The following is a 24,003-nucleotide window of genomic DNA, read 5'->3' as shown; positions in this document are numbered from 1 at the left end:
ATCGGACGATGCATAAGTCACGCGAGGCCCCGCATAAAGTCGCCTGGAAGAAAGAATAGGAACCGAGCTAGGCAGAGCTAGGATAAGAATTTCAATCAAAAAAGAAGTATGAATTGGCACCTTAGGAGGATGTTACTCCAACATCCCTTAAATGAATAATGTCGTTTGTTGCCATCAACGTGTCTTTCTCCATGTTATTTCTAATGTTATATATTGACTTCACTCACTCCTCACATCATTACAATTCAATGCTTCAAATTAACCTTCTTTACTTTCCTACCAGCTACTTGCCCTACTTATTTATGCAGGCCCTCCATACTCTCCATCCGTGTAATCTCAAACCACGTGATAGTTCTAACACATGTACATCGATCTATTGAGTCTCGCTTGATTGTCTACCAAGATGATAAGTCCGATCACCATTGTTATCTTTTGATAACCCAATGCCATGTCCATGAGTTTGGCTTGGGAGGCATGGGGACAAGCAGATGTGTGGAAGCGTAGAGATACACTTAGATTGGAGAACAAAAGGGTGCAAGGGTTCTTGCTCGCGTGGGCCTTGCACAGGGAAAAGGCATGCTCCTCCATCTTACTATTTCATCGTTGCGTATCACCTCGTGCATGGCAGTGCGCAGTGGTGGCCCAAGATTCTTATTTCCTTGATAGCCCATATGCGGCCGGCGACGGAGAATATGCAAAAGTTCAGCAGTACGCTGCCGAACGACGGCTGGGCAGCGGTAGTCATTGGCACTAATGAGCATCGACAGTGCGTGGCGGCCACAGTAGACATTGTTGTTGACCTCCCGTACTACCGAGCGACATCGCGCTACACATGGGTTCGGTAGCTCGTGCGCGGGCAGCTCCGCGTTGGCGGCCGGCAGGAAATATTGGTGCCTAAAGCAGAGCAGATAGCACAAGCTTTCGCTAAAATTTGCATGTCATTAGTTATTTGCGCATTTAGGTTCTCCATATCACGATCGTGGTAATATATAACTGAATGGACGATCGTAGCTCTCTACTTATTTCATGTGTCATCTTGTCTGCCGGGCTATGGTTTGTATGCATTGGCATCACCAGACACATGGACCTCAGCTACACGATTAAACACATATGTACAGTTGTACACACAAGATCCAGTGCTCACTTGTAGCTGCTCGCCGATTTAAAGTATGGAAAGCAACTTATGAAATTTACTGCACCCGCGAGGCTGTCGATTAGTACCGGCCGGCCCTGTCGAGGCAGGTTAGCGATCCAGCGGGGCCGCCCGTTCCTCTTCAAGATGCTGGTGCCATGGCACCACTCGTGGTCATGCTGTACACCCACACCATGCACCAGGCGTGCTTTAGGCGTGCCAGATGCGTGGGGGACAAGGTGCATTGGCCAGCAGCGAGGACGAAGACAGGAGGAGAAGACATGTGCAGTCAATTTGTACCAACATTATCATCTTTTTTCTTAATGAATTCATGTCGATCTGATACTTTTATATCCATCGATCAAATTGCTGTATTTAGAATTTGGGTCTGCCTAGGGCACATCAAGATGTATCCTTGTTATTGCACATTTAAGTGACTTAATCAAACTAAAAGAAAAAGAAAAAGACGAAAGAAAATGAAATCTTAGCGTAAAATCAATAACATACTACTTAGATGTGCAATAGTTCGAACATATCTAGATGTGCTTTAGCGAAACTATTAGATTTTTCCCACGTACTTGTGTTGCACGACCAGCGGCTAATGGCTCTCCTTACTTTCAAACAGTACATAGGTTAGGTCCTGATGATGAGGAAAAAAAAAGCCGGAGAGGGCATTCAACGATCGAAGGATGTATCCTTGCTACTCCCTTATAGTGAAGTAGCACCAACTCATCAACCAACAACGAGAAGGGGATGAGCCTTGCATATATGCATCCATCATTGTTTCCGGTTGGCCATCAATTAACGGACAAAGGCACGTTTTTCTTCTTCTTTTTCGGGTGGCCCAGTTGCCACAGCTCCCGTTTACACCATCAACGGGACCGGACTAGCAAGGGGCCCCTTTCCTTCCCTGCATTCATTTGCTCCTGTTACGCATGAAGAAATACGAAACATGGCACCTTTGCCTCTGAATTTCCGGTATCACGTTCATGGACACTTCAGATTCAAATTTGAGATAGGGTACCCTCTAACTTTTCTTAGATAAACCAAACAAATTAAAATTTCAAAAGTTATGTCACTTATAAATATTTAGTTCGTTTTGTTGAACTTAAGAGGTTCGGAGAATACCCTCAAGGGATCCAGTTTGCACCCCTGTTAACACTTGTATTCGCTAGAAAAGGCTTGCAGGGTTCACATGCCCTTAACGATGGGTCGCGGGCCTCCATGCAAAAGAACAAGCACTGAGGAACCCTTAGAGAGTGAATGGTGATGGGCAGCGTCACTGACTGCTCCATACATGCCAAGTATGTCAGGAGACCAGGCGCGTTTGTCACCGGCAAGGACAGAGACAGGAGGAGTATAATGGTGCAATTTATTCGTACAACCATTATCACTTATGTACGCTTAATTCAGTAAATTTGAACTAATCTGTTGATTTGAAATTCTAGCAACACACATTCGTTTAATGTCTTGCGTCATCGAGGTGCTCTATTGGATAGTTCTTCTCTCCTTTATATGAATAGAAACCAATGAAAAAATAATGTGCTATGACAAAATAGAGTGACCCTTAAAATATGCTATTAGCGTGTTATATTGCGCTATATCATGCTATTAGCGAGACACTGTACACTGATATATTTAGCAAGGCAATGATCAAAACACTATAGCATGCTATTATCGACGCTATAGTGTGCTATTTTTTCCATTGATAAGAACACATCAATTTGATAATTGTTTACATTCATTGATCTGATTTGTTGTTAGACTCTGCTTCAGTGGAGCATTGTTTCATGCACTTCTCCATATTCATGCCATCGTTGCCATTACTCCATTTTTGTGTTACTGCACTTCAATTTTGCCCACATCAAGTCTTCCTCGCTTTAGGGTCTTATGCTTAAAGTGTGAATTGACTACTCTTCCATATTTGCCTACTCTCTACTTGCTCTTCTTATTTATACAAGCACTCCCATCTTCTTTGTCCAAATCATCTCAAACCACATGGAATTCTAACACTTATACTTCCGTTCTTCAACCTATCGAATTTAGCTTGATTGACAAGAGAAATAAAGAGATGGTTGTATCTTTCGCTAGCTCATTTACAATGTCCAATCGTAAGGCTTGGGAGGAATCAGGACAAGGAGATGTGCGAAAGAGCAAGTAGTGAGAAAGTTGATGAGGTTGAATGGTGATGGGTGATGCCGACAACTGCTCCAGACATGACAAGTAAGTCGGGAGACGAGCTCGTTGGTCAGCGGCAAGGATACAGGCTGGAGGAGTAGAAGGGTGCAGCTTATTTGTACAAGCATTATCACTTCTATACGCTTAATTCAATAAATTTGAACCAATCCATCCTTTCGAAATTCTTGCAACACACATTCGTTTGATTTCTTGTGTCGTCGAGACGGTTATTAGGTTAGTTCTCTCCTTTATATGAATGAAATCACATCAATTTCATAATATTTTACATCCATTGATCTGATTTGTGGTTAGACTCTGCTTCATTGGAGTCGTGCACCTTTCTCCATATTCATGCCACCATTCCCTTTACTCCATTCTCATGTTACGGCACTTCAGTATTACCCACATCAATAAGTGTGAATTGACTACGTGTTCTTATTTATACAAGCACTCCATCTTCTTTCTCCATATAATCTTAAACCACGTGAAGTTCTAACACTTGTACTCCAGTTGTTCAGCCTATCGAATGTCGGTTTATTGACAACGGAAATAAAGAGATGGTGTGATCTTTTTGTACCTTGTTTACCATGTCCATTTAACAGTTGGGCTTGGGAGGAATCGGGACAGGCATATGTGTTAAAGGGGAAATATAGCCTTAGCTAGCAAAAACAAAAGGGTACGGTTGTTCTCCTCATTAGAGGTCCTACACAACACAGTAGCATGCTCTAGCATCTTACGGCGTTGTTTTTGCTGAGTGCACATTCTTTTACCGTATACGAATCTCTGCATGAGTGGTGTATGTCTACCGTCAAATACTTTGGAAGTGATAGGAAGTGGCTTGTAGTTAGGCTAGTCCCTTATTTCCCGCTTCACCGGTGAAGGCGTGTGTTAATGCTAGCAGTTGTTAGGTGAGCCACCTTTTTATAAAATAATACATATTTAAAGCTTACTATTGTACATACTGATTATTAGGTTGGCTCTATATGACATGCAACTCTTTACAGGCGAGTGTTGGCTATACTATCAAACATGCTCTAACATCACTAGTAGAAAAAGGCCCATTTGTCCCAATTCACGAGGCCCATTTGTCCCGGTTGCCGAACCGGGACTAAAGTGTCGGTACTAAAGCCCAACATCGGGACTAAAGTGTCGGTACTAAAGCCCAACATCTTTAGTCCCGGTTCGCCCACAAACCGGGACAGATGGGGCTCCACGTGGCTGCTGCGGCTTGCTTGGGCAGGAGGACCTTTTGTCCCGGTTGGTGCCACCAACTGGGACCAAAAGACTTCCACGCGTCAGCAGTTCAGGGGCTGGGATTATTTTTCTGAAGGGGGGGGGGGTGTAGAGGGTTTTGGCGGTTTTATAGGGTTAGTTTAGGGGTTTCATATATTGTGTTAGCTAGCTAACAAAGAGAAGTGTCCTCTCTTATCTCCGTGCTTGGTCGACGCTACGTACTATACGTATAGAGAGGACTCGACACGCTAGCTCCGAGAGATTGGTCATCATGAACATATAAGTATAGAAGATCGTCATGAACCATTAAGTACAGAAGATCGTCATGAACATATACAGAGAGAAGTCATCGACCTCTCCTTCTCCGAGAGATTGGTCGAACAACAAGTTTTCGTATATCTATCTGACTCTACTGACTACATATATACAATATAAGATCTCTTACAATCCTCTAACATCTGAACTCAACTTCCACATGGTATTCTTCGTCTTTGTCGATGATGTGGTCAAGAAAGAATCCCGCCAATTCCTCTTGAATTGCTTGTATGCGATCTTGTGGTACGAGTTCAACCCGCATCTGAAACATCTAATTTGAAGAAGGGGGTCAATACATATATATGAATTAACCTCAACACAGATGATGGTAATAAAATAAAATTGCGAATATTATTGCTTACGCACTTCAGATTGTTTTTTAGAGTAGCCCCGCTCACAGGTCGTGTGGGGGATGAACTCGTAAATGTAGTATTCACAGAAATCATTCCCGGGTTCCTGCCACGACCACTTTACAAGAAATAGAGGTCAATCAAACTGATAAGCAAGCATGCTAAATGGTATTGATGAAACTAGCTAGAATCAATGGGAGATGCACGAAACTAGCTAGTAGTACTTAATTTCGGGTGTTTAAATCGCATCTCCGCAGGCAGTTCCGGAGCTTGTGCGGTGAATTTTTTTCAAACCCTGCCAGACAAAGAAAACAATTACTTGATATCAGGAAATGAACAAAGTTGCCAATATGGTGCGATAAGGATCGATTGAACTTACTTCTCGAGCATTTTAGTCATGGTCGCATACTCCTAGGGATTTTTTCGTTTCGTGTCTATGACGGTTACTAGTCCCTGCTCAAGCTTAATCTCTAGCAGAATGAAGTGGAAGCTGTGCACGCATGCATAACTCATCAATTATATTACTATAACCGCGAGTAATAAGGGAAACTGAATATGCACAAGACAGTAACACTCACCTGCTTTCGTAAGGAAAGAGTATTGTATCTTTGTTTTGATTTCGAAGTAACGATGCGAGCAAGTTGGCCTCAGTTAGTTTGGCATCATGTGTAACATTCCGTTCATCCATGAGATTTGTGTTAATGAACCCAATATCACCTATTTGTCTTTTCTTCAATTCGATGATCTTCAATCTTCATAATATAATGAGGACAATTATATATACATGCAATGAAAGAGCTGAGCGATATATAGTGACTTAATGAATTACAGAGAAGTAGTACTTACAGACAGTAACAAGTGATGATTGTTTTATTGAGGGCCTTTTGATTGAAAAGCTAGAAGAACTCCTCATATTGAACAGATAACAGATCAATTCCAACGAGGTCGTGCTCCTCTTTAACTCTCAGCGTCAAAGTATCCAACCCAAACTTGCTGCAGATGTCCATGTACCAATCATGTAATCTTCACATTATCGTTGTTAGAGGAGTACCAGGTTCGACGAGAGGCTTCCCGTGCCGGGATTTTAATGTGTCCACCTTCATTGTATCAAAAAGTGCATCGTCGGGCATGTAATCTCCAGGATTGGTACCGGGAAGCATCCCCGAAAGATTAGCGATGATATCGCTAGACACATTGAGCGGGGGGCACGATTGCTTCGCTTGTTCGCCGAGCTAGGGAATTTTTTCCCACTTCTTCGGTTTGCTAACCTTTGATCAGTGCAAGTACTTCCTGACCGCTCAGCTTCGTTATATGTCCTTTCAATAACGCAGTCATAATTGGATTGCGGCGGAGGCGATGATGGTGGCTGCAGGGCATCCAAAGTACGCTTCGCTTTCACCGGATCTATCTTCTCCTCCGGAGGTGGATGTTTCTTAGCTTTTACCGATTCAAAGAAGTCCCTCACTTGGCCTTCATAGATCTTCTGGTTTTCCTCCTTGATCCTCTCGTATGGTAACTTCTCTAGAGGCTTGAGAGACGATGGACCGAATCTGTATTGCCTCCCGCCTCTGGCTGTACTGCAAGACGCTGGAGCAGCCGGAGCAGCTGCGGCTGTCTTCTTTTGTTTCTTACCAGGTAGAGAAGAAGGAGGCGCTCTGCTACGACGCGCCAGAGCAGCCGGAGCGGCGGCGTCTGTGTTCCGCCATCGCCGTTGCTTACGAGGCGGCGAAGGAGGAGGCGGGCTGCTCGGACCCGCCGGAGCAGGCGGAGAAGGAGGCGGAGTACAGCTGCCCTCACGCGCCGGAGCAGGAGGCCGAGTGCCCTGATCACTCACCAGAGGAGGAGGATGAGGTGGAGGAGGCGGAGTGCCCAGCTGACTCGCAGGAGGCGTGAAGTTCAGAAGCTTGATGTGCTCCTTCCGCCATAGACACGGAGTCTTCAGAGAAAGACCCAGTTGAGTCTCCCCATCACCTGTAAGGTGGTCAAGCTGGAGCTCCTCAAATCCCTCTGTTATTTCATCCACCAGCACAACATCATAGCATTGTGGAATCGGACGACAATGAAAAGTGGCTCCGGGTGAAGGAGTGAACACAGAACCGATAGCCGCCTTGACTTTGAGCTGAAGCCATTGCGTCATAAGGTGGCACTGGTGTGAATCCGTGATAAAATCCACGGGGTAGCTAGGACCCGTGAAGTCACGCTGCTGAACGAGCTTGGTGGAAGCCACGCTGCTTCTCCACTGAGATGGTGGGGTAGCTTCTGGGGTAGCTTGGGCAGGATCTTGCTGGTTCTCAACAGCTTGTCGTTCCTCTAGCTTTCATACCCTTGCCTGAAGCTGCTGCAGTTCGCTCTGCTCCACTTTCCTCCTCCTCTCTTGGGTTTTGTAGCCGCTTGCATCGGGAAACCCAACCTTCCACGCAACTGAGCCTGGCGTGCCTCGTATTCCTTCAGGGTGCTCATGATTCCCAAGGGCCTTTGTGAGCTTGTCGTTCTCTCTGTCGGGAACGAACGTCCCTTCATGCGCTTCCTTGATTGCTTTCTGAAGCTTCATGATGGGTTTTGCAAGTTACTCGTCTGTCCAACAACACTTCCCTGTTTCAGGGTCCAAAGTTCCTCCAACCCCAATGAACCAAGTCCTTGAACGGTCTGGCTAGTGCAATGTCTCTGGTTCGACCCCTTTAGCAATCAGGTCCTGCTCAGCCTTGTCCCACAACGGCCGGGCTTTGAGGTAGCCACCTGACCCCGTGCGATGGTCATGCTCCTTCTTTGCAGCATTTATCTTGTTAATCGCTGACGTATTCTTACTCTTCTCTGATGTCTTGTGGGCCACAAATACGGGCCAGTGATCTCTTATCTTCTAAAATCGGCCGGTGAATTCTGGAGTCTTTTTTTTGTCGACATACATTGATTTCAATGCATTCTTCCACCTCCTGAATAGACCTGCCATCTTCTTGAGAGCATGAGTCTAGATCAATGGCTCTATAACTGGCTTCTCCGGATCCTCCTCTGCCAGTAGGGTGAAATTTTCCTTCAGCGCAGTCCAAAGATCATCTTTCTGTCTATCTTCGACAAAAGAAACTTGAGGGTCTTCCTTCTTAGTCTTATACCATTGGTGGACGCTGATCGGGATCATGTCCCTCACAAGAACCCCGCACTGAACAGAAAATGCTTCCTTGGTCCGGAGGGGTTTAATCGGTTGGCGCCCGCGCGTGATTTTTGTGATCGTGAACCTTTCATCCGTGCGTAACTTTTTCTTCAGGCCTCGTCTCATTACCGAAGTTTTGCTCGATCCGAGGGCTATAAAAGAAGAAAGAAGAGTTAATATATGTACATACCAAAAAATTTAGTGCATCAACTAGCTAGTCAGCACATGCATGTTTGAACGTAAAAGTGGAGCACTTAGTAGTAAGGACATTACTACAAAGCATATTTACCTGAAATCAAACGTAAATCCATGATGATATTCTGGTAATGGTTCATATGGGATGCAGTAACACAAATAGCAGTAATGAAATCAATGGACTAGGTCAGATGTTCCTACGAATTGCTAGTAAACCTATGAGAAGGTAGTGGTAATTCAATTACTACGTAGCTAGTAGCTAATAGATTTGTTCGGTTAGGTAGTAAACCTACAATAGGTAGTAGTAATGCAATTACTATCTAGCTACTTTTTAGGTAACCATTTTACTAGCAGTAAGGATTTTAATGTTATTACTATGTTTACCATGAATTTTACTACCAGAATATGAGGGAGCGCACATGTGCATGCTGATGGTAACCATTTTAATCCCGTTACCATTTTTACCACTGAGTTTACTAGCAAATGAAGGGAGTACCTGGCCAGGCAAACCGTAGTTGCATGTTGATGGTAATAATTTAATTCTGTTACTATTTTTACATGGACTTTTACTAGCAAGTGAAGGGAAGTCATTGGTTTGATCGGTTTAGCGGGTGCACGACTTGGCCGGAGCGTAGGATTAGCATTCTGCGCGCACACTCACTTTAGCGCCACCGTACATTCTACTACCGGGTGTAGTTACATCTATTTCTCATATACTACCATGTGGTAGTGTATACTCTACATTATTATTTTTAGTATGTTCACATACTATATTTAAGATACTCCAAAGCGAGTTATGTGAAAAAATTGCATGTGAGCCCATGTTTTATAATATTTGTGAAATACGTACATATTTATATGTACAAAGGAGTATGCTCAAAATATACTACATACTACCTAAAAAATAATATATATACTACCTAAACATTCTTATATACTACATACTACGCGTACATACTCTCTGATATGATAGATACCACCTAGAACGTATGAATCAAAAATGAGAGTAACTACACCCGGTAGTAGTAAAAAAAATTCTACCACCTAGTGGTAGTTACCACCATCCCCACTGCCATTTATTGCATCAAGATCCGTGCCTTTCTTAACGGGTCATGGGCACCATAAAATCAGATTTTTTTTTATGCCCGATCAGTTTGTTGGACTGAGCTTCCTAATTTTGTGGGGCGCCCAACCTTTTCTCTTGCCGTTTAATATTTCATTTATGGATACACGCTGAACCAGGATGACACAATTCGGTTAGATCTCTCTCTCTCTCTCTCTCTCTCTCTCTCTCTCTCTCTTCAAATTCAAATCTGTGTGAGAAGACTAGATCGGCAAAAAGGTAGACGACATCAAATCGGTGGATCCATGCATGCGTGAGGCAATTGATTTTTCCTTGTTTCTTGATTTTAGTGCACACACGGTTGATTTTCCTGGGCTGGGTGTATCTAAACTAATTGGAAGGTATTTATTGGAGGTAAAGTCCCAGTTAAATGCTAATTGGTGTTACTTCGTCTGATCTCTTTAGTATCACGGATGGGTGCAAAGACTGACCCAGCATGGCCTTAATGCGCGACTACGGCAAGCGGTTGCGGCGACAGCAGCAACACGACAACGTTCCGGTACGGCGTTGATGAAGAATACATGTGGCTGCGCGTAGACGAATGATGTCGTTGGCGGCAACGATGTACGTGTGAGGACATGGTCACATCATGGTTTGAAAGAAGTTTTGTATGGCCGTTCAAATCTAAGCTTCAGGAATCGGTGAAACGATAGACAAGCTACTTGTACTGTTGTACACTATAAATTCTTGTACACTGCATACTTTCTCCTCTTTTTTGCGGGGTTCATACGTTCTCCTTCATTATACCAAATACTACTTTTTTATATACTCATTCTTGGATGAATATACTCTCTATAGTGTAGATGAATATAATCCTCTCGTATACAATCTTTAATAAGGCCGTTGAAGATGGCCATATGGAGTATGTTAGAGGATGGAGTATGCAGTATACATGAAGCCTTTTCGGTAAATTTTGGTGAACACGGAAGCCATTTAGAATCTGATTTTTGTTTGAGCACGTACTTGATAACTTAATTATACTCAAAAGTAAGAATGATCTACTCTAGCACTTGTCTACTAACCGGGATTTCATATTACCAAGATAAGTATATACTCCATACTCACCCGCAAAAAAAACATATACTCCATACTCCAGTCTCTAGTTAAATGTGCATACTCCATACTATGTGTATACCACTTAAATGGAAAAGAAGCATGTGTATACAACTTGTGTTCACGTGATTCTATACTATACAAATGGAGTATCTATGCCACTGGAAGTATATATTAAATGAACATACGCGACTGGAAGTATACATATACCCAAGAATATACCTTTTCCAAACTACGTATACTCCTCAGCACATACCATATACTCCTTTCAATTCCACACTATGTACTCCATACTATATACTCCTTTCAACTCCATGCTACATACTATATACTCATCGCTCCAAAATATACTATTTTCCAAACAATATACTACATACTATTTTCCAAACAATATACTATTACTGTTTTCTAAACTAGTATGTAGTTCTACATACTCGAGTCAGAAGTATACAGCAGATTACTCAAAAATAAAATAAGAGATGTTTGGCCCAGCACGTTCAGCTTATAAATATCTTATCCGTTCGTGGTGATGCATTCGGCCGGCCAGGGAAATAGCAGGTTGTTGAACTAACTCACACCATTTATTTAATTATTTAATTAGACGGTAATTACCTGCCGGCTAATGGATTCTTTCGCATCCACCAACCCGTTTGGTTTAGAGATAAGAAGAGACACGTGACGAGCAAACAACTAGGGGGTAACTACCATTGCTTGTAGATAAAATTTGTCCATATATATATACGCTAAAATAAGCCAGAGCGCATTATAACTTACTGTACGCTCCGGCCACCGAGGCAACCAGCCATCCGTGCGCTAATGAGCCCAGGTAACCTGATCCACGTGCCCGCTTTAAACTTCATCGTAATGAGTTAATTAAATTATGACCAGTACTAGTCCGCGCCCCTGCTGCGGTGGTTGATTTTAACTATGCCACGATCATGCCAATTTTTGAACATGTAGTAATGAATTAGTGAATATAGTAACGGGAGTCAAGTAGCATAGTAATGAAAGGATATTCATTAACAAGGACCAATACGAATATAGTAAACCTGTTACTGGATGGACCACGTATGCTTACTAGTTCCTAGTGTTGACTATAACTCACACACTTTTATTATATTACCATGAGTTTACTTCATTTTACAATTGTAGAAACTACAGCCGTAATTGATTTAGTTATATTACCATATATGGAATATTGTTACCATTGCTAATTAGTGGGCCAGCCGTAATAGATTTATTTTGATTACCATACATTGATTACCATTGCTAATTAGTGGGTCACAGTGCGGTGCATGCAATGCATTACTATATTTGCTTGTAGTTTTACTGTCATAAACGGTTATAGCTACGGGGCGGAGATTAGACGTGTGGGTTCGGTAATAGGAATTTAATTCGTTACTATATTTTGTACTGGCTTTTACCTTTGTTTGCTACACCCGTAGGGGACGTGGGATGAGCGGCGCGCTGTGCGGTCCAATTACCGACCGGAGCGTACGATTAGAAGTTCTGCGCTCCCACGCAGTTTAGCGCCACCGTGTGTGTGTGTATATATACTAGCAAATATGCCCGTGCGTTGCAACGGGAGGAAAAACTATCAAACTATGCGGGAGTGGTAGATAATGGCTTTTAAAATGCCAAGGTGAGATAAGGGCTTTCAAAATGTCATTTCAAAAACTATGTCTAAGTGATGTCATGATGAGATAAGAGACTTTTGAAAAGTCATTTCAAAAAAAAGTGATGGTTTGACCATGATTTGATTTCCTAAGGCGCCACAACGAATTAGTTTTGGCTGAGTAAACTGCATTGATGAACCCTACCTAAGCTAGACTGATGAATGATGTATATAATCTTGACCTAGCGTAGCGGTGGTTGTCATAACAATTACCATGGTACCAGAATAAACATAGTTGTGTATGGAGGCAAAATAGACATTTAGTCATTTTATATAGTTTACAAAAACTAACCCATAGAAAATTGTGTCAATATTTTTTGGCTTCAGCGTCGTACGAAACATGGAAACCTTTTTTTTACCCGATGCGAGGGACTAAATAAAATCATAAATTGACCTCTACAGATCCCCTATTAAAACTTCGACGCATGCGATGTTTCGTTTTGTTCATCATTTACGGGCCTGTTTTAATTTTGGAAACATTTCAAAAAAATCATGTATATTTTTTTTCTAATTCCAGAATGTACTTTGAATACTGGATTTTAAAAAAAAATCATGTTTTTTTCATGAACATCTAGTTGATATTGTGATTTTTTTATGATATGCGATTTTTCTTTGAAATCATGAACAATTTATGATTTCTCAATAAATCTCGCAGCTTTTTGAAATTTGGTTCTTTTGAAAATCCTGAATGATTGTAAAGAATGAAAAACAAAAACAGAATTAAAAAGGTAAAAAGCAAAAAACGAAACAGAAAACAGGCGCAACCAGCCGCACATGGGCCGGCCCATTAGCGCGTCGAGGAGGAGGAGGCACGCCATGTACATTTTTTTTCTAATTCCAGACTACTGGATTATTATTTTAAAATCATGATTTTTTTATTTCATGAACATCTATTTGATATTCCGAATTTTTTCTATGATATGCAAAAAATATTTTGAAATCATGAATATTTTATTACTTCTCAATAAATCCCGCAGCTTTTCGGAATTTTATTCTTTAAAAAATCCTGAATTAATTTAAATAAGAAAAAATAAAAACAGAAATAAGGAAATAAAAAGCAAAAAAAAAAAGAATACTAAACAGGCCCACCCCCAGCCAATTATGGGCCGGCCTATTAGCGCGCGGGGGTGGAAGACCTGCGTGGCAAAAAGGTGTAGGAACCAGGGATCGAACGCTGGTCTCCTGCGTGGTAGGCCGACGCCATGGCCATTGCGCTACCGGAGGATTGTGTAATATAAGCGTATCGCCCTGTAAGAAATAAACCCGCGGTGATTTTGAAATAAATCCGAATCATGTTACTTATGGATGGCATGGCGGGTAATTTATGCCAAATTCGAGGGCAATTTCTATGACGGACGAGCAGAAGCACTATTTGCTTTATTAGTAGGTAAAGATAAAGATATATATATATATATATATATATAAGGATGTCCTAATAGATAAGTACTCTGAAACTATATTTTTGTATAAAAAAAGAGGCCGGTCGATCAGCAATAGAAACAAATACAAACGCATGAAAGGAAAATAACAGCAAAAGTTATTAGTAACAAATGCTTCAAAACCAGTAAAAATGAAGCAAAGAAATAGAGGATAACTGGAAACTCAAAAAAGAATCAAACAAAAACCATTTAGGTGCTTACAGTCTCACCCAAAGACCTTGTTTTGTTCGAGGCAAAAGTTGTGGTGCTTTCCACAATAAAATTAGATATGTCCACATTGCGAAACAATATTAGGAACTTATTCATCCGCAGGAAATTAACATAAATTTCGTAGCAACTCTACAAAGAGTAGCTCACTGATTTACATGGTATGACAGCCCCGACTACACCTCTCCTACAATGCTGGCAGTTGCTTCACTTCATGAATGTCACTATGGCTACATTCTCTCCTTGAATGTAATCTTGAACCTCTCCTGAAGAACATCAAATAGAACATGTCCTCAAGAACCTCAAAGGTGAGAGTTATACCATGTACATCTGAAATTTATCTTTTGCCATGAACCCCTTCTAAGTACTAAAAAATGATGGTCTATACATCAATGTCCCAGTCTAAAGATATAATGTAGTATAGTTCTGCATATAATAGAATAAAGCAAACATCTATTTTTTGTCAGTGTAGTCAACTTTCCTTTGCAACTGCTTTTGCTACCAGATTGACTGCGGACATGCTGAAGAGCTTAGCAGTCACTCTGCTTGTTGCCAGAAAACGGGAATAACACTGTCTGATATATTTTCTTGATATATGCATACTGAATCTCCATGCAGAGTGAACATGTATGTGGCTGCTAGTCTGCTACTTCATGGGTCAAGAACACTTGGATATGCATGAACCTTTGAACACCTAGGAGCCTAGGACACTGCACCTTGATATGCTTTGTCTATTACTGCATCATGTGCAAACACTTGCGATGGCATCTGCCACTTCATCCCCGGCAGATTGTGCGACATCAGTAGTGTTGTAGTCAAACACACCATAGAGCCTGACACCCATCACTTAATCTGCACAGAAATCAAAACCCACATTAGCTCGTCCACTGTAACGGTACAAAATCTATACCGCTAAAATTAAATTTGCATCATACCTGTTTTATTTTATCCCAAAACTGTGTCAACAAGATATCCATTCATTTCAAATAACGCAGTAAGTACATCTATTTCAGACGGCTCCTCGATAGCCTTATCTAGTGGGCTATTGGCCTTGCGCTTCTCTGGAGATGGACAATGGCCTTGCTGCAATGAAAATAGTGAAAGTTTGTGAGGAAACTTTTGGTGCCAATCTCGTGCCTTAAGTAGAGGAAGCATAAGCTACTGCTTATAAACACAGTTTGGGGCCTGAAGTATAACAAATTCATGCCTTAAGGTAGACTTGCTTATTTTGGGCAACTGGCTGAACTACTTTGGCATCTACAGAAGTAATTGGAAGAACTTGATGCTCCAGAGCCTTGTTATGCTTCCCCAACACTTCACCCATGACAGCCTTATAATCACCTAATGTCTTGACAAGAGCGAGTAGCAAGTGGAAGATCTCAGATCTGCCGTGTGCAACTTTTGTGTTGGCTAACATCCATCCATCTGCTGCTCCACGTCCATACTTGAATTCCTTAAACAAGCTCATTTGTCTGACAACAAAAAAACATGAATCAATAATTACACATGAACAGCATTTTGTAGCCAGCTACTCTCAGGCCTAATTTTTGTGATTTAACCATACAAACATTACGTGATTTCAATTAAATTCATGCCTAGATTCATCATACAATCCTACAAAGTTGTACCTCGTACAGGTTGTAGCCTAAATGTTCAACTTCCAGACATACTGATTTGGTCAGTCGTTATTAGCTATAGCAACTAAATTCTCAAGCAAGCGCCAGGGCTCTTATCCCTTGCCGCCATTCATAGCCTTGACGTCTGCTACACTGCTCCACCACCGGTTTCATGTCAACCAGCTTGAATCTTTCGAGAAGATTTAACACAAATTTTCCTAAATCATCAAAAGCAATTACACCATCCAAGACCATCAGGCGATCAGAGCACAACAGGATAAAAATGTATAGCTGCTTGCAGACACATCTTGAGAAAGGCGCATGTGCCCAAGCCCTATAGCAGCATACCGAGACAAATTGAACTCTTAACATGTTGAATATGCTGAGATATGGAAACTGGTTCGCCATTACCAAGAAACGAGACTTCGTGTGCAGCCAACACCTTGGGGATCTCACTTGGACAATCTTGGGTCCACAAGCAAGCTGAAAGTTGCAGGAAGGGGATTAATTACCCAGGATGCTAACAACAAATCAGGCCTAAGCACTTACCAGAGTATGCAAGTGCAGTAAACATAGGTACCATTGTTTTGGTCTATCTGGACCATCCACCCTAAAGCACCAGCAACTCTAGTCTGAACTGAGGTAAACCTTTTTCGCTGAACTACTGCCATAATTCCTTCTGGTGAATCACAATACAACAATATAAACCAACTGTTTTTTAAAACACTTCAAACTTTTTTCTCAACACAGATCAAATGGACAAAATTCCTTGTAGTGTACTGTTCGTGCAAACAACCTAAAGTGCAGAGCACACAGGATAAACGTTGTAAAGTAGTCTAAGCTACAGAAATTAGCAAGAATGAGCTACCTACAAATGACCATGAAACAAAGAAAAATGGTGTTGTAGTGCGCTGAGTCTTTTTTAGCAAACACATGGCGTGCACCTCGCGAGCTGGTGGTTGAAGTCGATGGGGCAGAGCAGTACTGAATTGCACGCAGTTGGGCAACGACCATCGAACTGCTCCGTCGATCTGCGCGTGATGGGAGGAGCAGGTGCTCCAGCCAGGTGAAGAAGTGGAGCGTGCTCGCCGCCGGCGTACCCAACCTGAGCTGTGCCCCCTTCGCAGCGCCAACAAGGTCCGGCGCCCTTCTCGCGCGCAAGCACGGCAGCCGCCTTCTTCGCCAAATTCCTGAGCACGGCACCGCACAGGGACAGGTGCCGGCACCGGAGCACAAGGATCAGGGGGTACAGGCAAAGCCTGCATCTGTATGATTCATGTCGACGGCGGAACAACCTCCATCGCCTCCTTTTTGCGGTTTTGCCATATTCTCGAACTCGACGGTGGGGCAAGAGAGGATGGAGCTCGCCGACCGCGGGAAGGGCAGCCGCGGAGGTGAGCTCACTCGGTTACTCCGTGGCGCGCGCGGCAGGCAGAGGCGGTCTCCCAGCGCGGTTGGGACGCGGCAGGACGCGGGCGGAGGCGAGGCGCGCGCGGACAGCAGCGCTCCGGCGCGGACGGAGGCGAGGCGCGCGCGGACAGCAGCTCTCCGGCGCGGACGGAGGCGAGGCGCGCGCGGACAGCAGCGCTCCGGCGCGGACGGAGGCGAGGCGCGCGCGGACAGCAGCGAAGGCGGGAGCTGTCGTGCTCTGCTCCGGCGTCCTCCGGCGTCCTCCATCCTCCGTAGCACCTGCCCCGCCTCGCCGCGCCGTCTCCGCAGAAGTCGGTCTGTCGCCGTCGCCATCGCCAGAGCGAGAGAAATGGATAAGATACGAGAGGGCAGGGGATGGAATTCAAATGAGTTCAGGGGTGTTTTTGCAAAATGTTATATTATATACAGACCCACTAAAACAGGGACCGCGGGTTAATTTAATATAAACCAAGGGGCTTTATGCAAAATCGTGCGCGACGACGTACCGTAGAAACCCAATTCTCTTTATTATTAGGTAAAGATAGGGAAAACTAGTTATTTAACCGTTTATCAGAATGAGGCGTGTAATATACCATTGAAAAGCTATGGATTAGGCGCAACTTCGACATGTTGAGCACTTTTCGTGATTCCACACGGTTTAAGAGCAGTTTTGAAAATGGTGTGGTACATGTCGAATGGCAGCGAGCGTTTTTTTTGTGATTTCTTCTAAACCGCTCGTCGGAGCGAAGCAATTGATACACTGTTGGAAAGATATCGTCGAGGAGCATCTTTTTCATATCTATCATTATCTCTAATTCGTTACAGTTTAAGAGCAGTTCCAAATTTACTAAATCGCAGAATTCTGTTTTTCAAAAAAGTTCAAATTTTCGGTACTGTTTTCGCTCCAGTTTTTTAACCGTTTGTCCAAACGAGACGTGTAATATACCGTTGAAAAGCTATGAACAAGGCGCAACTTTAATTTGTTGAAATGTTTTTGAGATTCCTTACGGTTTTAAGTTAATTTTTAAAATCGTGTGGCGGACGACGAGAGGCAGTGGCAATTTTTCACGATTTCTTTACAAACCGTTGGTTGAAATGATTCAAATCTTACGCCGTTGGAAAGATATCGAGGAGACGTAACTTTTTCATGTAGAACACTCTCTCTAATTCGCTACAGTTAAGAGCATTTTTAAATTTACCGAAATGCGGACACTCTATTTTTCGCAACACCTAAATCGACGTGTGTACTGCATCAGACAGAAAACCGCACTGCTTTCAGACTAAAAACCGCACTTCATCAGACCGAAAAGTGCACTGCATGATTTTTTTGTGAGATGTAAATTTTCCCATATGAGTTTTTGTTTTTGTCGTCTTTTTTTCAACTTTCTTTTATGAAAAGAGTGGACCGCAAAGACAAGGGCAAGTGAGCTGCGACATATATCAAAGTGAACCACATTACCATCTTGTAGTTTCGTTGATCTTTTTGCATTTTCATGTTGGGGGCAAGTGAACATCATCACTCTCAAAAGTAAACCACGTCCGAGGACCAAACACACTTCAAAATGAACAACATTGTTTTTTTTGCTTTTTTTGGTTTTTTATCCGCCACATGTGTACTCTAAAATTTAACATTGGAGTGAGCTGCAACGAACTGCGCTTCGCCGTAGGCAAGTGAAACCAAAGTGAGCTGCTAGGGAAACCGTAGTGAGTTGCAAATACCTTTTTAAAGTCATTTCCTAAAATAGAGTGCACTGCACGGACCTTTTGAAAACATTTTTAACAATGAACTGCAGTCTCTGAAAATGTGAAAAAAAACAGCTTTCAACACCTAGCCGTACTGCAGCGACGACCCAGGCAAACTTCAACGGTACGTCAACCGCACCGCACCTTTCGCGGTCCACTATCCAGTAGTTGCAGTGCACTTGTGTTCATCGAAGAGCACAAACACAAGAATGGAGCTTCATTGCGGGCTTGTATGAGGTGCACGATAGCGGTCGCGGACTGCATGATTAGACATGCTGCACTGCACACACACACGTCGCGGATTGCACACACGCACGCGCCACAAAGGAAGGCTCGCTGTCCAAACTGCATGACGAGGGAAATGCAAAAATAATGCAACACGACATCCCACCAAATTGCGAACCTCAAGAGCAAACATCAGCGGACCACATCTGCACTTTGAATTTTTTATCTTCTGAAAAACACAAAACAGTAAATTGCAGGCGAACAACAAATCTTTGAATTGCTCACCGCACCGCATCGGCAAAATCTAAACAATTATTTTCTGAAGTAAAGACCAACGCTCCACTACCTGAAGGAACAACACGAGCTGCCTCGACGCCACAACCGTGCTGCACGCGTGTGCATGCCGGACTGCCCCACCATGGATCCATTGAGAGAGAGGGGGGGGGGTTGAGATCCCGCGGACAGAGCCGGTGCTCACAGGGAGGCACTCCCCATGCTCACCTGCAGAGAAGCTCGAGAGAGGAAGGTAGGTGGCCTCCCGGTGCCTGCACATGGTGGTGGTGGGTGAGATGGAGAAGGGGGCATGGGGTGGGAGGGGAGGAGGAGGGGTGGCCATGCCTTTTAGGCTTACCGGATCTTGGCGGCGGTGAGCGAACGGGGGAGCGAGGGGAGGTACGAGGTTCACATCGGGGCACCTCAAACCACTGCTCGATCTGGTTGGAGAAGAAGTGTCGCCTCCCCGTCACTGCTCTTCCCAACTCCTCGACTGCTTCTCGGCCTAATCCGCTGCCCTCCCCCTCTCCGGCGGTGGAGAAGCAGGGGCGACGGCTACCAGTGACACTACAAGAAATATGTCAACTTGTGACCACCACTATTGGTCATTGAAGGGTCATGGTTTTTCATTTGCGACCTTTTTGTGACCAAAAACAGAAGGTCAAAAGCTGGCGGTCGTAAACTGACTATAGCGACCTTTCTTCTGGAATGGTCGAAGACGTTTATGACCAAAATATGTCCACTGTGGCGTTTTAGTCACTAGCAACCTCCCCAGGCCACGTAGGCATCCAGCGTGGCAAGCTGATGTGGCACAAGATTCAGCCCGGTCCAATTCGGTTTTCTAGATGGGCCTAGCCCAAGAATTCGGCCTTTTTAATGTATTTTTTCCCATTAACTTTTGCTAGCTACATGGGCCTGGCCCAGCAATTCAGCCTTTTTATTTCTAGATGCGGCCTTTTACAGCGTATGATCTTTTATTTTTTCCCATTTTATTTTCCACTGTTTTACATTTGTCCCAAATATCATAATATCATTCGCTGGTCCACGCGTCAAAAATTTCAAATGTGCTCAAATTATTTTGATAAGTGGGTTGCATGAGTCATGTTTCCATTGCACACATTTTCAAATCACATACATAATTACTATTTCATATGAAACAGAAATTGTAGTTCTGAAACATACATGAAATTCAGAGAGAAAATACATTAAATCACACACATAATTACTATTTCATTCACAAATAGATAGAAGATACATTAAATTCCCAGATAACCCTTCCCCTACTGCTGCTACTTCTGATGTACAAAAGCAGGATCAAGGTTTTACAAAACGCCAACACTCTCCTACTCCTTGTGCTCACCCTTCTGATGTAAAAACACCTTTTATATGAATTTGTCTGCAGAAAACATCAAAGAATCTAGTAAAAAAACTGGAATCATCAGGTTCTAACAGACTGAAAGCAACACTGAAATATATTTAAATCAGGGTAAAAACAGTAAACCAACAGGAAATACAAAGTTAAAAAGCATTGGAAATACACAAGAAAATAAGGGCGTTAATGTAGCTGCAATTTACAGTGTCAGAAGACCAGGAAATTAGAGATAAAGCATGGAGTATGATAAATGTGGGAATTTACATTGTAATAGAAATTGATGATATACAGTGAAAAAATAGAGGAATTCCACTGTAAATACCTGCAGTTTATACAATGTATAAAATAGGTTATTTACAGTGTAACTCCCTAAAAAAAACTTAGGTATTCCACTGTAATACCTACAAGTTTTACAGTGACTATGCAGTAAATTACACTGTAAAACTGGGCGATATTATAGTAAAATGAAACTGAAAAAACACACTATAGGAATGACAACAATGAAGTAGGCACAAAGACAACATTTTAGACACATCAGAGAAAATTCACTGAATAATACGTCAGCACTCTTAAGAAACCATTTTAAATGACCAATGATCCACCACTCATGATGTAACTGGGTCTACTTCCATGTGGACACATGATTCACTTGGTGTATTGTTGCAGAAGTGAAGAAAACAAACCCACGATGGATGACCGACAGTTGGCACTTGATGTGCGCACCCACCCTAGCTGAACAATCCAGCTCAATCGGGTCTACTAGAACAGAAGGAAAAACTAACACTGTAAATCTACGGAGGATCACCAACAACCCACACTTGGATGCACAACCAGCAAGCAGATAGACAACAACAAATGGACATTCTATATGAGAACAAAACAACATTAATCAAGCAGATGTTACGAGGACAGATATGTGACTGCTACAGATGAGTGAATTATGAAAAAAAGGAAGAGCTACAGATATGCATCTGCCTGCCAAATACACAAGACTAGTGTAGCTAAAGGATGATGGGAAATTTGCTTCTAATGCTACCAATTAATTTCAGTGCATGACAAGACAAAAAGCATGGCATCAACAACATCAGCAGCAGCATACTACCATCGTAAATAGTAGCTCAAGAGCAACAGTAGGTAGTAGAAGTAGAAGAGTGAGGCACTATCGTGCACAGGGGCACGACCAGGAGTCGGGGAGGACGGGGCCGGAGTAGGTGAAGAGGCCATCATCCTCCTTGTGGTGCATGCCGGCCGTTGTGACAGCCTTGACTTGCTGGCCATCGCCTGATTTTGCTCCCCCACCCATTGCTCCGCCTGCAGGAATATATACCAATAAAACGAGGTAAAATGAGAACCAACAAAGCACTTTCTGTATTACCAGAACAAAACTGAAATTCAAACAATAACATGGCCCTTGGTATGGAAACAATTCTGAAGGTATATACCAATAAAATGAGGTGAAATGAGAACCAACGGCACAATGTCCAAAAAGGCCAGTAGGATGAAGCTATAGCCAGCTAGCTATGCACCATAGGTGTCTGTACGGCCAGGTCAGAAGAATAACACGGCTAACATAAGGAGCGACACAACAATTGTTGTGCTACCACAGAAAAATTGGGATTCAAACCTACTGTAACTATCACTCCATCCATTATTTAAACTACCAAAACGTCTTTATATTGAGAAATATAGGTACTTGTTGCATATATAGACTAGTAGCAGTACTATGTGTGGCAGTTTTAACAAGTCAAATAATTTTACTGTAGACAAGTTGCATATATAGACTAGTAGTAGTACTATAATCTAACAGTGGCTAAAGCATACAAGAAACATATTGCAGTGTACTCTAGCCCAAACGAATTCCCACCCATGCCTTGTTTCAGATTAGACACTTTCTTACAACTGAATTCTAGATACAATTGGTTTAAGCTCCATGTGTACTAATTAAGAAGGAGGCGACAAGTAGCCATTGCATGTGACGGCAGGCAGACAGGAAATGGTTAGGAAGAAGAGGAGCGGTGGAGCACTGACTGATCCATTGGAGGCCCTGGTCTTGTCCTTCTTGAAGACGTCCCCGAATCCCCGATGCACTCGCCGTCAACCACATTGCAGGCATTGACTGAATACAAACAAGAACATAAGACAAATAGTACATATATTAGTAAGATAAGCAGCTGTAACATAACAGGAACTGGAATGAACAGTGAGCCATATGCCTGGACCCTGAACCTTGAAGAAAGCAGTACAAAATAACTAAATACTGATCCTAGAATGCACAAGGTGGTTACTGATCCTAGTGTTAACTGACAATTTCTCAATAAAGTTTCTGTACAACAGCACAAGGTGGTTAACACAAAGGGGAAACAAAGAATTAACATGGTAGCAGAGCAAACCAATACAGCTTGCAACTAATAAGCACAGGATATTGCTTGGCAAATCAATTAAGCTTTGGTTAATTATTAAGCGGTGAGAATTTCTTATTTGCACGTTCATGTTGATAAGCAAGTTCTAGTGTTCTACTGAACAATGACATGTCATTCACTATGCATCTATACGTGAGACAAAAGTTGAAGGCAGGAAGCATGATGGATGGATGTATATGCGTACCTAAATCCAGGGGAAATGCCGGAAGGAGACAAAGGGCGTGACAACGGTGTTCATGTGCGTGCCGGAGATGTGGACGGTGGCGTAGATCACTGCGGTGACAATGAGGCCGCCGACGAAGGAGTGGCCGAGCTGGGATACGCGCGTCACATAGGTGCCGTATATGGACGCCGCCCCGCACATCATGAACACCAGCAGGAACGTCGCCACCACCTCCAATATCACCTGCACACACACAAGAACTCCTCAGACTGGATACTCGAACTTGTATCTTTGAACCCTATTAATCAACTTCAATTTGCAAATTAACACTTTGCACGCGTCAACCAGAGGATGACCGGCGAGGTCCCCAAACGGAAGAGGAGCGACGGGAGAGGTAGGCGCCTAGGCACATACCTTGGTGTGCAGAGCTGCCGCTGGCGAGCGGGGGCGGAGAGGATGGCGCCACGGTGTGCTCGCGGCCCTGCGCGATCCGCCGCTTGCACGCCGCTTACATAGCTTCGGAGACAAACAAGTGTGGCGGTGGCGGGAGACGCTGGACGCGCAGGCGGTGGAGGATGTGGAGGCGGAACTACTCTATTGCGACTACTGTCACGCTCGATCTGCTACATAGCCAGGGCTGGGGGAGAAGGGGGCGGACGATCTGGTCGAAGGGGGCGGCTGATCTGGTCTGAGGGGAGGATGGAGCGGAAGGGACGGGGTCGCGGTGGTGTGGTAG

At 43.3% G+C, this 24,003-nt stretch overlaps 1 long non-coding RNA gene across 7 annotated transcripts; it reads right to left on the bottom strand.

Moving 5' to 3' along the window:
- Positions 1-14,128: 14,128 nt before the first annotated feature.
- LOC119341551 lies at positions 14,129-17,443 on the bottom strand. 7 transcript variants are annotated; one of them, XR_005165170.1, is made up of 6 exons: positions 16,606-17,443; positions 16,242-16,340; positions 15,674-16,144; positions 15,387-15,517; positions 14,981-15,128; positions 14,129-14,897 (listed from the first exon to the last, which is right to left on the bottom strand). It is a non-coding gene; the product is annotated as an uncharacterized LOC119341551 (long non-coding RNA). The 7 variants fall into 7 exon arrangements; XR_005165171.1 differs by lacking the exon at positions 16,242-16,340 and having other exon boundaries at positions 15,674-15,879; positions 16,073-16,144; XR_005165166.1 differs by having other exon boundaries at positions 15,674-15,879; positions 16,073-17,443.
- Positions 17,444-24,003: the final 6,560 nt, after the last annotated feature.

Source organism: Triticum dicoccoides, chromosome 7B (genome assembly GCF_002162155.2).
Source record: "Triticum dicoccoides isolate Atlit2015 ecotype Zavitan chromosome 7B, WEW_v2.0, whole genome shotgun sequence".
Taxonomy (NCBI): Eukaryota; Viridiplantae; Streptophyta; class Magnoliopsida; order Poales; family Poaceae; genus Triticum; species Triticum dicoccoides.
This window is presented reverse-complemented; position numbering and strand designations above follow the sequence as displayed.